Genomic DNA, 12490 nt, shown 5'->3' on the forward strand with positions numbered 1-12490 from the left:
GTTTCATGGATGACAAAATTTCTTTGATGGGGCAGCGGGGTGATTAAGGTGGTAACTCGAGGATGGGGAGTGATGGGGACAGAGGCTTCGATGACTCACCCAGCCTGCCGCTCACCTCCTGCTGTCCAGCCCATTTCCTCAGAGGCCGAGGACCAGTACTGGTTTGTGGACCAGGGGTTGGGGACCTTTGCTTCAGACATATATTCATTTGTTCCTCACAATAACTCCATGGTGAGTACTATTGTCATCTCCATTTTATAAAAAGGGAAGCCACATCAAGGGGGGATAATCGATTAGCTCAAGGTTGCACAGCTTGTGAGCAGTTATGATCGAGATTGAATCCCAGACATCCTGACCCCTGTGCCTGAATTCTTCACCATCACACCATGCCTGTCTGAAGCAGGAGGCCATTTTAGGTTCACAGTATGATCAGTGGTCAACTTTGGGATAATTGTGCAATGGCTAACATAAAATATTTCTGTTAAAGGAGAATTACTGCTTATGAAAGCTAATTTAGACTCACACTGTGCCAACACACAAGCACACAGTCTGACACAGACAAGTACTTACCTCTGAGTGAACAAGTGATCAATTCAGGCAAGAGTTTTGGAGTAAAAATCAAACATAAAATATGTAGAGGGGTTATCACAGTACCTGGTGCATCGTGAACATTCGGTAGCATGTCATTTGGTAATTGTTACTATTGTTGGTATGCATATATCAATATTATGAACTGGTGTGCAGTCTCTCCACACTACTATCATATTTATCCTGCTGCTGCTGCTGCTGAGTCGCTTCAGTCGTGTCCGACTCTGTGCGAGCCCATAGACGGCAGCCCAGAAGGCTCCTCTGTCCCTGGGATTCTCCAGGCAAGAATAGCTTGCTCTAAAAAGAAACAGGAGAAGTGTAAAATGCTATCTCTCCCACTGTGCTTCCCTGCCTTTGGGTATTCTCTCTAAAAGGCTTTACTTGACAATTTTTCTGTAAGTAAAATCGATGCTAAAATTTTGTCTTTCAACATTACAGTAATGTTGGGAGGTAAAATAATTTGCAAAGGAAAGCCCTTGAAATAGACTATGTTAATGAAGCACTTGGAGAGTTCCTAAAAAAATCAAATTATACTATTACTTCTGTGCACTCCTTAGAAATATACCATCTTGAAGTAGCTTTTATTAACAAGAAATAGCATGTCCAATAAAGGACATGGAATTATCTTCATGTATGTAAGGATGAGAGCTTCTCCATCTCGCCCTCTCTCGTCTATTTATCCACCCAGGGTTACACTGCACAGAGTGGCACACTTGGGAGATCCCGGTGCCTGCTCTGCACTCACTGTTTTGAAATTCTTATGAACCAGTGTCCGTGCGTTTTTCACTATGCACTAGAAATCTGCGCTACAGATGACGATGCCTGTCGTTAGTCTGTAATGGGACTCCCTTACAAGGTAGAGTTGATTCACTTGAGCAACTCTCAGGGTCTAGTAACTCCCCACAAGGCGCTTAAGCTCAACTTAGAACCAAGGAGAATTAACAGCATATTTCCAATAGATATTATTTTCTTTACTATTACCGCAGTAGAGATATATCTTGTCCAAGTGACCTAGTATAAAATTAAGTGAGGCTCATTTTGTGGGGGAAAAGAGGTGATTAGTGTCAGAAATAACCTGCCCCAATCAGGGGGTTATGCTGAAGTCACCTTCATTTCTGGGATCTTGGGTGTGAAGAAGCATCTCTCATGCTCAGCTGGAGCCTATAAGACAAAAGTCGATTGTCATGCAGCTGTACCTCTCCTTGTCGCTTGTCCTGGGCGGGGCTGCACACCCCACTTCAGCTAACTTTCATCTCAAAACATAGAGCTTCTCTTGTCTCAGAGTCAGTCATTTCCTAAAACAACTTTATTATTATATAATTCATATGCTGTACAATTTAATGTCTACAATGCAGCGTTTTTTGTTTTTTTAGTGTTTTACGGGGTTGTGGAGTCATCACCATCATCACTTTTTCAACACCCTGAAAAAAAAAAATCCATACCCATTAGCAGTAATTCTCCAGTCCTCCTCCACCCCTCATTCAGCCCCTGGCAACCACTGATCTACTTTCTGTTTCTATGGACTTGTCTGTAATAGCCATTTCATGTAAATGGAATCCTACAACATTTGTCCTTTTGTGTCTGGCTTACTTAACTTAGCATAATATTTTTAAGGGTCAACCATTTCATAGCTTGCATCAGGACTTCATTTCTTTTTATGGCTAAATAACATTCTATTGTATGGACATACCTCATTTATTTATCCATTCGTCAGCTGATGGACACTTGGGTTGTGTTCATTTGGGGGCTATTGTGAATAACACCACTATGAACATTCGAGCACAAGGTTTTGTATGACTCTATGTTTTCATTTCTCTTGGATGTATACCTAGGAGTGGAGTTGCCAGGTTATGTGATAAAGCCAGTCATTTTTCTACATATCTACAAAAAGAAGATCCTGCTCTCAGAATCACTAAAACCAAACTAGTCATTGAATATGAAAATCCCTAAGGCTCCAAATTATATGGTAGTGAAATCTTTCATATTTGGGTTCAAACCTGGGAGTCAGATTTGTTGAAACACCTATGGTGTAAATGGCTCTATAATTAAGTAAATAAGACCCAGAAAATGTTAATATCCCTCTGCCCTCTAGCATAGAGTAGATAATCCATGATTTTTGCTCCGCCTCTGCCAAAAATTGCATTTGGCATCTCTTCAGCATCACACTGTCTCCTGAGGCACTTTGGGAGGTCTGGCCTGGGAGATATTTGTAGAAAAATACGCTGAATTCTCTCTGTACATGCTAAGGATAGATTTGAAAGGTGCTGTGATCTTGGTGTGTTTCTCACCACCCTTATTCATATGTTGAGATGTACCACAAGGTGGCGATATTAGTAGGTAGGCCTTGGAGAGGTGATTAGGTCATGAAGAGGGAGCCCTTATGAATTGAATTGGTGTACCTATAGAAGATGCTCTGGAAAGCTGGCTGGCCCTTCCTTCACCACGTGGGTATACAAGGAGGTCTGTGACCTAGAACAGGGTCCTCAGCCTTTAGCTCCTGACTTAGATTTCCAGCCCCCAGAATTGTGAGAAATAAATGTCTTTTTTTTTTTCTTTTAATGAGTCACCCAGTCAATGGTATTTCATTACAGCAGCCTGAGCAGACTCAGAAGAGGGATCAATTTGAGGGAAGAAGTTATGAAAAAATACTGTGAATAGGGCCACGGCAGTGCTGTCAGCCTTTGAAGTGCACATGAATCACTCACGTCTGATTCTGATTCTGCAGGTCTAAGAGAGAGGCTTCCAGGCTGCGTTCTAACAGGCTCCTCCGTGCTGCCAGTGCTGCCTGCCTGTTGACTCACACATTGAGTAACAAGGCTCTACAGGACCCCAGGGTGGCTGCAGGACATGCACAGTGGCTCCCTAGACTCTGAGCATCTCATGGAGCCCAATTTGCTGCCCCAAATTTGACTACTGCCCCAAATTTGACTACTGTATGCTTTCCTAGGTGAAAGCAAGCTTGTCAGGACCTAGTGAAGTGAAAGTTGCTCAGTCATGTCCAACTGTTTGCGACCCCATGGACTGTAGCCCTCCAGGCTCCTCTGTCCATGGAATTCTCCAGGCAAGCATACTGAAGTGGGTTGCCATTCCCTTCCGCAGGGGATTTTCTGGGGATGAAACCTGGATCTCCTGTATTGCAGGCAGAGCCTTTGCCTTCTGAGCCACCAGGGAAGCCCCTTTAGGGCTAGGTATCCCACATCTAATGACCCGATGGGAGAGGTTGAAGACGCTAGTGCCGCAAGCCTGGTTCTCTTCACAGAATCAGGAATCACATCAGGTCTTTCAATTTAGTGAAGCTCAACAGGTTTGATTAAGTAGCAACTTACGTGGAAGCCTGGAATCTTCATGGTACAGAGAAAGGTCAGGATCAGACCTGAAATGAAGAATAATGGAAAATGAAATTCAAAATTGTAAATTGTACTGTATTCACCTAAAAAAACATTAAAAGGGGAAATAATTTAAAAACCACAGGGAAATATAAACAAACAAAAAACACTAAACTGCTATTTCCCCAATCGGCCTCTCTGCCAGACACAGCCCAATGTCTAAAGATTTTTGTTTTCACATGTCTCACAGCTTTGTCTTTCTGTCTTCCCTATAGAGACTTTCCTTTCCTCTCTCTTTCTTTCCTACTGGGTCGGGTTTTAGATGGGTAGATATTGCCTCTCAGACTTTAAACTACACGTGGATCACCTGGGATCTTGTTTCGTAGTCTGACACAGTAGATCAAGGGCTGCCCAGGAACCTGCATTTCTAATAAGAATCTGCTGCTGCTGCTGCTGCTGCTGCTGCTACTAAGTCGCTTCAATCGTGTCCGACTCTGTGCCACTCCATAGGCAGCAGCCTACCAGGCTCCGCTGTCCCTGGGATTCTCCAGGCAAGAACACTGGATCTAGGTGATGTCAATGTGAGGATCAAGGGCTTAGATTAGCTTAGCCTCTCTGCTTCTTTATTTCCCCTCTTATTTCTCCTCCTCCTTAAAATTAATAGGTAGTAAATGCTGACTGAATAGACTAAATGATCCTTTATGATTCTTAGTTTTATAGTGTATAATAGAGATGACAATGAAGGTTATTTTTCCAAGGTCAGGCTGAAAATTAAGTTTAATAGTAATATATGGAAGCCCTAGCACAGTGCCTGACACACAGTAGATGCAAAAAAATAGTTTATTCCATCTTCCTAGGTTCCATATGGCGCTCTAGGCAGGCAACTTTTGTAAGTGCAAGGGGTAAACAAGCATTAATAATTGGCATCAACAGATACCAATTGTAGATACAAATGAGGCATTTCCTCATTAAAAAATGCACTGTTTATTGAAATGGAGGATGAGATAGTCGGATGGCGTCACTGATTCAATGGACGTGAGTTTGAGCAAGCTCCGGGAGATAGTGAAGGACAGGGAAGCCTGCTGTGCTGCGTGCAGTCCATGGGTTGCAGAGTCAGACATGACTGAGTGACTGAACATGACAGCGTTGAAACAGAAGTGAACTACATACAATTAATTGCTGTGAAAAAGTGTAATCATACTGACTTAGAAACTATCAATATATGAATTGCAGGGTGATGTTCTCTTGAGTACAGGCCACCTAAAGTAAGATCAAGATTTCAGAGAAACCGAAAGGCAAGGGCCTCACCCTTATTCCCCATCAAAGACTACACTATCAAAGACTAAGGTAAGACTAGCCAGGGACTTTTCTGGCGGTTCACTGGCTAAGACTGAGCTCCCAATGCAGGGAGCTTGGGTTCAACCCCTGGTCAGGAAACTAGATTCCACCTACCACAATTGAGAGTTTGTATGCTGCAATTAAGACCTGGTGCAGCCAAATATTTAAAAAAAAAAAAGAAAGAATAGCAAGATATCCCCACCCAGAGGCTTCCAGCCTCTGCCTGAAGGTGGGTCCTTCAATCATTAGAATGTCTGAGCCCTGGATGACTTGGCTTTCTCTGTGGTGGGTTGGACAGATGACAGATGAGTGCCTGGCTCTCTGGTGCAGGGGTCGGGGTGGTCTGCAGGCCTGAAGAATTTTCCTTTCCAAAGGAGGAGACGTTCTGACCCCTGCTTTATGCTTAAGGCAGAAAACCAAGAGACCCTGGTGACACCCGATCATGAGTCTAATTTCATCAAGGACACTGAGGACCAAGATTCTTATACTAACCAGTAGAACACAGAAAGTCAAGCTAGCGCATGACTTCCAAACAAAGAGCGACTTTTTACCAGAAAGTCGCAGACATTACACATTCTCATTCCTCATTGTGCTCTGCCGTCCATCTTCTGGGAAAGAGGCATACAGATCATGGCACAACTTGCTTAGAACAATAGGCAATTGTCATAGTCTATTAATTCCATCTGCTTCTGACGGGAAGGACAGATAGTTACATGGTGAAGTCAGAGGGTCTCAGACACAGATGGGGATTTTCCTGAGGGTCTCCCACTAGTACTGATGTATAATTGGAAGCATGATGTAAGGAAGAGACCTCCAAACATTCTTCATCTCTGGGTTATCAAGGTCTTAGTCCCACCACTGTTTCCGTGATCTGAGCCCACTGTTTTATTTACAAAAAAAATTTTTCCAGTGTGGATCTGGGCGTGGAACTGCAGTATTAATGTAGATGGTGAGAAAGGAAGGAAAGTAGAGCGGGACCTTGGAGTGAGATGACATTATCTGCCATGGAGTGGAGATCTCTGTCCTACCCATTATCCATCTACTTTGAAACCAGAGAGAAAAACAGTGCCTAACTATTCTTAGGTTTCTTGATAATTCCTAAGTTTCTTTATTTCTTATTATTTTAAAAAATTCTTGTAATTTGACAGTATCATGTGGACAACCTTACCCTTAACTGCATCCTCCCCTTGAAGGAGCCCTGATAGGGAGTCACGGTTCCTGGTTTTTCAACTAAGTGCTCATGTGATCTTGGGTGAGTAGTTTAAACTTTCTAAGTCATTATTGATAAGAGATGTTAGTCCCTATGGATGTTTTCCAGTGTGCATAGTGTGGAATAAATGTTAGACAAAATAGGATTCATTCATCTGCCAACGCAGGAGACGGGTTTGATCCCTGGTCGGGAAGATTCCACATGCCGTGGAAAACTAAGCTTGCAAGCCACAACCACTGAGTCCGTGCTGTAGAGCCCGAGGGTTGCAACTCCCAAAGACCCTGTGCCTAGAGGGCATGCTCCGCGACAAGAGAAGTCTCCACAGTGAGAAGCTCAAGCGCTGCAACTAGCGGGTAGCCGAGCACTTGCCGCAACTAGAGAAAGCCGGTGAACAGCGATGAAGACTCAGCACAGCCATAAATAAAGTAGGACTCATTGATCAAATGCTGCATTAGGGCTAGTTTTCTTTGTAGTAGGACTTCTCAGTGTCCTTAAAATGCTAATATACACTGGGACTCTTCAAAAAGAGGTTAAAATATACAGTTTGCAAAAACAAACAAACAAACAAACAAAAAAAACCACTTTGATTAGAGAGCCCTTCTCCTCCAAACTTACCCCCATTTTAGTAACATTTCCTGGGACTCGTATGAGATTGAACACATTTGAAGAAATGGTGGTCCAAATAGTATCTAAATTTTAATTTTAAGTTATTTTGAAATCCTTTTGAAAGGATATTAGATTCTACTTATCAAGTTGCCAATCTGGACAACATTGTCAGAAAGGTCCTAAAAATTCCACTTATCTCAGCTTTTTCATTGACATAATATGAATTTGATGTTGATCATAAAATCATGAACGAGTCTAATACCTTTATATGCTGCATCTGAAACGAATTACTCAGGCCTTGGGGACTGCTCTATTAATTTGTTGAGCAAGGGAATGTCTATGTGATTTAAACATTAGTTTCAAATACATCCAATGTTTTAAGAACACATCAGATTGATTTTATGAGCAAACTGATTGCTCAAAAACTTCTTTTGAAAATGGTCCAGGAAAAAAGAATAGACTTTGTACTGTTTGATTCAGGGGACATATAAAGAATATACTAAAGTTCATTATACACCACTATTTTGGTGGATTACAGAGGTGTAGAAGTGTACACCAAGGGTAGTTTCCAGTGAAATAAATTGTAAGTTATCAGTGATTTTTAGAACTTGAGTATTCGTCCTTTGAGGGGATATCATTATCTATGCAGGAAGAAGTCTTAGTCACAAACAGGCTATTACAGTAATCCAAGCAGTGATGACTAACCATCTATTCATTTTAATTTCTTGGGTAATTGGTTCCATCTATTAGCAGTCAACCACATATTTAAAAGACTTTTCTCCATAAAAACCTTTCCTCTTGGGCGTGATGGTCAGCTAAGCCAGTAAGCATAGTGGATTTTGCCAGCATCTTATATCTGTGATTTCAGACACACTGGGGATTGGTCATAAATACCTCCCCGAACAAGACCTATGCAATGACTCCTACTATTTCTGACAACAAAAGTAATCCTGATGGCATATACTTTGCAATTAGTTTTCTTTTATTGTATGGCACAGGTTTATATAATTTACTTTGTTGCATCCATAATATTCTTAGAACATTGTAGATCCCCTGGTGGAGGGTATGGCAACCCACTCCAATATTCTTGCCTGGAAAATCCCATGGAAATAGGAGCTTAGTACGTTACAGTCCATAGGGTCTCAAAGACTCAAACATGACTGAGTGACTACACATGCACGCAGGCACTCATGATATCCTTAAGATATTGTAGGTATCCATTTACATGTCACTTTAGAAGGACTAGAGTAGCTGAATATATTTTACAGTGTGCAGTAAAAGAGATCATTTCTGAGATGAGAACACAGCACTGATTTTTATGTGCCTTTCACATTTCAAACTTGGATTTAGTTGGCCTACAAAATATTTACATTTTTCACAACCCACAAGTTCTCGTTTTGACAGTCTGATTGTAGAGAACCACAACTCTTTTCATTTTCAAAAATGTCCAAATTCCTGAATTTTCTCTTACCACCACGATTACCATCTAATGATCTTCATTCTGGAATAACAAACCAATGTGATCCATATAGAAACTGAGGCTAAAATGTGCTAACATTATCATGGTGGAAGAATGACTTAATTCATAACATTCCTGAAGGGATAACAAAAATCTGTTCTAATTTGAATTTTGGACCAGAGGGGCTGAAAATGCTGTGCCTAGAATGGTGAATTGTGTTACTGTTATAGCTCCTGATTTTGGTAATTATACTGAAAATAAATTAGTGAATATCTTTGCTCTTGGAAAAAATTGTTTTATAAATCCTGTCCTACACTGACAAAAAAGCACCACTTCATAGTTCTCTGTTGCTGGAATTATACCACATTCATTTGAAAGGTGTGTGATTCATGCAAAACACACTTTATGGACTCAAACACCTATCACTTGAGACCATCCTCTGTGATTGTAAAACATAGTCAAAGGGAGAAAAAGAGGACAGATTTATTGTCTACAAGATCAGAGCAAGGGAAAAATTTACTTCCTCCCTTGAAGGTTAAATTTTCATTTCAATGAATTAAACAGACTGTAAGAATTTTTTAAGGTAAAAAAATACTTTTAAAGGATTTCCATCCCAGGAAATAATACAACGGTATCTATGTGTAAATTATGAAGTATAAACTTATGTTAACTTTCTGTATTTTTCTGGCATGCCTTTTTAAAAGAAATACTCTTATAGGTACACTCAAATGTCCTCCCATTTGTCCTCCACTACAGTGGTAACCTTTATCTGTATTTGGTGTGCATCAATCAGTGCAATGCCTATTTTGATGCTTACCGTGTATGTGTATATGTCCCCAAACAACATCTAGTTTTTCTACCTTTGTTTTCTCATTTACGTAAACGCTATACTAGTCAAGTCTACGTCTTTTTTTTTCAAACAAATTTATTGAGATATAATTAATGTGATATAATAAATTATAATATAGTACAATTAATAATAGAATACAATATAATATGATACAATTCATCCTTTTCCAGTGTACAATTTCAGGACTTCCCTGGTGGTTCAGGGGCTCCCCGCCTGCCAATGGAGGAGACAAAAGAGATGTAGGTTCAATCCCTGACTCAGGAAGATCCCCTGAAGAAGGGCATGGCAACCCACTCTAATATTCTTGCCTGGAGAATCCCATGGACAGGGGAGCCTGATGGGCTCTAGTCCATAGGGTCACAAAGAGTCTGATGTGACTGAAGCAACTTAGCACGCACGCACTGGTGGTCCAGTGGTTAAGACTCTGTGCTCCCAATGCAGGGGGCCCGGGTTTGATCCCTGGTCAGGGAACTAGGTACCACATGCTCTGACTAAAGATCCTGCATGCCACATCTAAGACCTGGTGCAGCCAAAGAATTAAAAAATAAATTGTACAATTGAATGGATTTTACTATAATCAAAGATATTTGCAACCATCACTACAGTCAGTTTTATAACATCTTCATCACCTTAAAAAGAAATCCTGTATCTTCACTTATCATCTCCCATTCTTTCATCAGTCCTCCCCCTAACTCCAGTTGTAAGCAGCCATTAAACAAGTTTTAGTCTCTGTAGACTTGCCTATTCTAGACATTTTATAAAAATGGACGCATATAATTTTTAGTTTTTTGTGAAGTTTTTCACTTAGCATAATGTTTTCGAATTTTGTGCATGTTGTAATATTCCGTTGTGTGGATATACCACAATTTGTTTATCTCTTCCTCAGTCGATGCACATATGGGTTGTTTGTATCATTTGGCTGTTGTGATAAGAATTCATGTACCTGCTGTTGAATGGACAGATGTTTTCATTTGTCTCGAGTAGTTTGCCAGGACACAGCATTGGGTTTTGGTCCACATGGATCTAATTCACTGTAACTGCTGTGTGGTACTGCATTGTATTAGTAAGCCTCACTTTATTTTTCCCTCCTGTGAATGGACAAGTTGGTGGTTTGTTCGTCTTCTGGTTACAGTGCTGCAGGGATGTCCTTGTATGTACCTCTGTGTGTATAAACAGGGACTTTCCAAAGGATGACCTTCACATGTGGAAGTTAAGCAAATCTGGAACTTTCTAGTTTTTGCCAAACTTCTTACCAACATTGTAGACAGACATGTTCACATTTAGCAGCAAGATATAAACATCGTTTCTCTACATTTTCCCAAAACTCAGTGTTATCTGACGACTTTTTTTTTTTTTTTTTTGCCAGTGTAATGGCTCTGTTTCATTAGTTCACTTCTGTATTCATTTTTCTGTTTAGTAGTGAAACTGAGCAAATTCTCATCTTTATTGATCATTTTCATTTCCCCTGCAGTGAATTTCCTTCTTAATTTTTGTCTGTTTTCTAGTGGGTTATATAGTTTTTATCTTAGTAATTTGTGAGACATGTTTGAAACATTCATTTTATGTCTGTTAAAAAGAGATCACAAAGATGCAAAGATCATCTTCTGATCTCAAGTGTTTTGCCCAATTAAAAAAAATTAAAAAAATTTCCAGCTTTATTGAGATATAATTGACATGTAACATTGTGTAAGTTTTAAGGCACAATGTGATGACTTAAGCTGCAGTCCATGGGGTCTCAAAGAGTCAGACACGACTGAGCAATTGTACTGAACTGAACATTGCAAAATAATTACCACAATGGAGTTAGTTAATACATCCATCACCTCACATAATTTTCTTTTTCTTTTTTGTGGTGAGAACATTTAAGATCTGTTCTCTTGGCAACTTTCAAGTATTGACACAATTTGACTCTAATCACCATGTAGTAGGATAGAGCCCAAGAACTTATACTTAGAAGTTTGTCGGTTAGCTCAGTCACTCAGTTGTGTCCAACTCTTTATGACCCCATTGACTGCAGCACGCCAAGTCTCCCTGTCCGTCACCAACTCCCAGAGTTCACCCAAGCTCATGTCCATTGAGTCGGTGATGCCATCCAACCATCTCATTCTCTGTCATTACCATCTCCTTCTGCCTTCAATCTTTCCCAGCATCATCTTTTCAAATGAGTCAGTTCTTCCCATCAGGTGGCCAAAGTATTGGAGTTTCTGCTTCAGCATTAGTCCTTCCAATGAATATACAGGGCTGATCTCCTTTAGGATGGACTGGTTGGATCTCCTTGCAGTCCAAGGGACTCTCAAGTCTTCTCCAACACCACAATTCAAAAGCATCAATTCTTTGGCACTCAGCTTTCTTTATAGTCCAACTCTCACATCCATACATGACCACTGGAAAAACTATAGCCTTGACTCAATGGACCTTTGTTATCAAAGTAACGTCTTTGCTTTTTAATATGGTGTCTAGGCTGGTCATAACTTTTCTTCCAAGGAGCAATCATCTTTTAATTTCATGGCTGCAAGCACCATCTGCAGTGATTTTGGAGCCCAAAAAATAAAGTCTGTCTCTGTTTCCCCATCTATTTGCCATGAAGTGATGGGACTGGATGCCATGATCTTAGTTTTCTGAATGTTGAGTTTTAAGCCAACTTTTTCACTCTCCTCTTTCACTTTCATCAAGAGTCTCTTTAGTTCTTCACTTTCTGCCATGAGGGTGGTATCATCTGCATATCCTTTGACCAAAGCCTCCATTTCCCTGAACCCCTAACCTCTGGTAACCACCATTCATTTCTCTGTTTCTATAAGTTAAGCTTTTTTGGTCTTATATACAAGTGATAGAATATAGCATTTGTCTAACTTATTTCATCTGTGATAATGACCTCAAGGTCTATTTTTTAAATGCTTTTTATCATACATTGATTTTAGTTTTTAATATTAAATTTATCTGTGTTTCCTTTATAGCCTATAGGTTTTGTTTTTTAGTTTTAAAATTCTCTCATCATAATCTTATGTTAGTTTTCTGTATTTTTTTTCTGAAATGCTAGGCTTTTCTTTTTTCATGTTTAAATCTAATTCATTTGGAATTGTGTGTGTGTGTGTTTACGGGATAAGTTGAAAATC

The sequence above is a fragment of the Ovis aries genome, chromosome 7, assembly GCF_016772045.2.
Source record: "Ovis aries strain OAR_USU_Benz2616 breed Rambouillet chromosome 7, ARS-UI_Ramb_v3.0, whole genome shotgun sequence".
Classification (NCBI taxonomy): Eukaryota; Metazoa; Chordata; class Mammalia; order Artiodactyla; family Bovidae; genus Ovis; species Ovis aries.